Source organism: Teleopsis dalmanni, chromosome 1, assembly GCF_002237135.1.
Source record: "Teleopsis dalmanni isolate 2A chromosome 1, ASM223713v2, whole genome shotgun sequence".
Classification (NCBI taxonomy): Eukaryota; Metazoa; Arthropoda; class Insecta; order Diptera; family Diopsidae; genus Teleopsis; species Teleopsis dalmanni.
Window position 1 is genome coordinate 194634241 of NC_051846.1, and position 5005 is coordinate 194639245.

The window sequence follows — 5005 nt, forward strand, 5'->3', positions numbered from 1 at the left end:
CAAAAGAATAAGATGTGGATTTTATCGGTTCCACGTTATGCAAAAATTACAAACTTATAAGGAAGGGGACAACAACGGTTTTGCAGACGCTGGTAAGAAGTAAAAAAAATAATCTTCGGAAAAAATCTATTGGATTATTCATACTACATAACGCTTAGAGGGATCTACAATGACGATACAAGTACAATTTCAACATAGCATATAACTACTTAAGAATTATAATAGTGTAAGTTTTCTAAATAAGAAATAAGAATCCCGAACCATATGATTTGAACTTTGTTGTGAACTTTGTATAAACCGATGAAAGATCTCAGTAAATATAGAAATTATAGTAGTATTATTGTATATGTTGTATGTTGTAATATCGCTAATTGATAAGGAATAAGGACTATGAGTATTATCCGAAGTCCATGAAAAGAGATCTTATAGCTGCGAAGCTATATTTTTTTTATAATAATAATAATGTTGAATATTAATATTATTGAAATCGTCTTGCTTTGATTATTGATTGAACAAAATTAACAAATATAGTAGTAAATTGATTTCACTAATAATGATCATTAACTTTCAATGTTTATTATCCACAAACTGTTCAAAATTCTGCAATACCAACAACTATTGTCGAATTGTAAAATATTTATAAAATAATTCCTAAAACTAGACATTTGTTTTGTTTACTTTTTTGTTTATCAATTTGATAAGAACCTAACCGAAAAAAAAATAGCAACAAATAATTAAAAATTAGCGATACTATAATCAAGTAATTTTCACTTTTATTTGGTCAATAAAATTTATGAAAAGAGGCAAGTCAACGAAATACAATAATTTTGATGTTAATTATCATACAAACACAGCATACATAATTTGATGCTGTCAAATAGTTAAGATAAAAATTAGAATTTTTAATTACAATTCTAATGACAGGATCACTATCATTAACTCATTTATGTTCTTTGACAACTTTATATAGTTTTCGCTATTTTTGCGGTTTGATGGTGAGACCAAAAAAAAAATATACTGTAACAAATAAAAACCTAAGTCCTTTGTCCTCTCTTAGTCCTCTTTCAGACTTACTATATATGTAGAATATTCATTTAAAACTAAGCAGCAGCAGGCTTATCCATCTTGAGAACAGACTCAATTCCGCTTATTCTAACATATAAAATAAAATAAAACAATTGTAGGTACTACAATATACTATATAAATAATAATGTATATTCCCATATAATAATAAAATAATCGTACTCTATTGAATTCAGCATACTTACAGAAATATGTCTAAGTTTGATATATTAACTGGTGAATATTCCACAGCCGGTTTTGGTTCAGCTTCCACAATTCCACGTAGTAGTACCAATTGAAATGTGAATATTACTGGTATTAATATTTCAATCAAAAGTTGCCATTTATGGAACTTTTGTATTAACCAATTCTTCCAAAGCAATAGCTTAAACTTTTCCCAATTACTAATTGTTTTAGTCATTTTTGAACAATAAAAATTTTATCCATATATATGGAAGTTAAAGCTGATTTTGAGAAATCTAAAAATCAATAAATAAAAATTATTTTTTTTTAAATAACGTTTATAAATATATATATATAACATTTCTAAAATTCTAGGCATAATTAAAGCAACTAATCCTTATAATTTGTATAATATCTTTAATGTAATTCCATTATTTTTTAAATATTCCTTAATATTTATATTATTCTCACTGCCAGAAATAAGTTAACATTTAAGAAATTACCCTCAATAAAACTGATTAATCTTCAGTTCATATAAAATGCATTTTATGAAACTTGATATGAAATCTAATCTAATAATTACTATTTTTTTTAATTTCACACGCCAAAAAATTTTTAGTAACGCAAAAATAGCTTATCAATAGCTATCTTAGGGGTTTATTAATCTATATAAACATAAACAAAAATATTTATATAAATTGTAACACACTAAATGAAAACCACCATATGTTTTTTGTGGGTAGTCCTGCAGAGCAAACACGTAAACAGGGAAGGATGAGAGAATCTTCACTACTTGATAGAATGGGAAGAAAGAGATAGGTGAATGTTTGAAAGAGACATTCTTAAATAATTTTAATTTCCACTAAATTAGCAATTGTAGCTGTAAATATTATAAATCCTTTTATTTCAAAAATGTATGTAAAAGAATTATAAAATAGAAATTACCGCTAACAAATTCATCTCAATACAATTTTCAGATGTTGCAGAAGTTAAGCACCTCCTAAATAAATTAGAATTATTGAATTATTGAATTAAATATTTAAATTTTTTCAAAAACAAATGTTTAGAAAATAAATAATATATGCAATCCCTTTTTGACTGCTTAAAATATAGCAAAACTTTTAACACAACATTCAAACTCTATGAGTTTAATTCATTGTAAGCTCTTAAACGCAAATGAAATCTAAATGTCGTCAAAGAGTTTTCGGAGGGATCTTCGTATCGAGATCTTAGCAATAGACATACGCGTCAAGGCACTTAAAATTTTCAACACCATTGACTCACATTCAAATACTACTCTTTCTTTACTGACGACAACTTGCATCATACGGACATCAACGGATTCTAAAACCAATAACTGAACGCCATGATGGCAATTTTTTGCCATCTGTAATTTAGACTTTGGTAGGATAAAATATATTATTATATATTATATATATTGTTGTTAGTTATTTAAAATTTGAATTTGAATTTTATATAAGTAAAAGTAATTAAAATTATATGTATTTCAATATAATTACATTTACTTATTCTTAATTTCAATTACTTCCTTACCACAAATATATATATACATATATGATATATAATCAAATATTTATAATTTGATTATTTACAAAACATTCTCGTAAATATTAAGTTTTCAATGTTAATACATAATTATTTTCACATACCTTAATGAATGAAATAAATTAAAATAATTTTTATTTTCTTATAATTAATTATATATTATTTCGTTATCCCTGTGTTGTTTGAACTAAAATATAATATTTTCATATATATTTTAATCAAAAAAGTTGTAGAAAACTTCACTTTGTTCGCACTTTAAACTAATATAGTTTAATATCATAAAAATGTCCTTTTTTGCAGAAATCCTTTTTATAAAATTGTTTATATGAACTCTAAGTTATACTTTAAATAATATAACACAACGTTTAAAAGGTATTAACTACTGTAGAACTGTGAACAATTTGAACAGTTTTCTAATAATATTTGCTCTTTAATACCTGAAAATATTTGCGTCTAAGAATAAAATTGTTTAGGTAGTAAAGATAATCAATCCATATCTCAATTAGTACACTTAAACTTAACTAAATTGTTGATATGAAATTGGCGAAACCAAAAACAATTTTATAGATTTTATGGAACGTCACGGGTCTTACGGGAAGTGTGTCATATGAATCACATGAAATTCTATATATGATTATATTATAATTGGAGTACTTTATGCCGCTGAATTTCTCACGTGAACTTATCTTTAAACTCGGCATCATTTAGATTTTAACATATAGATTAGGATTGATAGAGGGTCAAAAGATAATAATATTTTCTGATAATAAGAAATGTTAAAATTTATTGTTATTTATTATATTTGGAAAGATAATAAAATTACTAAACAGTAGTTGCTTTAATATTTATTATATTTGTTTAAACAAATATCATACTTTACAATTAAATAATAATATAGATTATTTTTTTCAGTATGTATTCATTAATCAAAATTTATAATTAATTACAGCATATTGATATCAACTTAAATATTATCTCCTACTTAAATATTTATTAAAGAATAAATGTACTTACGAGTTTATTTGTAAAGATCGACCAATCCTTTCCGTGTTATGTTATTAATTTACGGGTATGTATATACGGGATTTATTATAATTTCCACACCGTGCAGTTATTTATAATAATAACAGTATTCTCTGTAACAATTTAGATTCGTAACATAAATCTTTTGCTTCTAACCACAAAATCATAACTTTTTTTGATTCATAAAACCATTTAAACCATTTTTTACTTAACGACAAGATATCCATATGTTCTTTCCACATAATCTATTATATTCAGCTAAACTACTTACTGTTTTATTTTCTGTTTACTTTATAAAGACTAACTGTAGGTAAGACTAGAAATTACTCTAGAGTACAGTGTTCTTTCAAACGACCAGAAGATCTCCACCAAATAATATTTCCATATAATTTATTATATTCAGCTAAACTCACTCCTTTAGACTTTGTTCGCTATATAAGGACTAAGCAGAGATAAAAATTATGAAATTACTCTTAAGTACACTGTTTTTCCATTCTACGCGAAGACCTCCAAATGATCTTTCAACATAATGTGTTATAATCAGCTAGCTCGCATGAATGACTTAACGACTATAACAAATTGAGCAGCATGGTGAGAGCCTAAGTGCGCCTAGCAAAATGGTGTTGGTTAGCAATGGGTCAACATTGGAAATACTTATTAAGGCGGGCTACACCAAACATCTGGTATAGTGCCGATAATGATGTTGATAATATAATAAATTTTAACTCATCAATACAATTAACACCAGTTAACTTTTACAGATAACACTGAATATAACATATAAAACACATTCTACAATGTACAGATGTACTATAAATTTTATATATAAAAATAATATAAAATAAATAACAAACAAATTTTATTTCTTTTTGCTAATTTGTAAATCATTTATTAAAGCTTTTTGTTATAATTTAAAAAGATTTAAAACTATAAACACTTAAGATTTAATAACACATTAGGAAATAACAAATTCATACATACAACATTTACTAAAATAAAATGAATATTTATATATATGTAAATATGAGTTCTTATAAGTACAGCACTTGCACCTTAGTTTTGATGTCATTTAAAAAATAAATTCAAAAATACTTTAAAATTTTAGAGTACATAATTTTTAAATTCTTTTTGTATATAATACATACATATATATATATATATATAGAACTT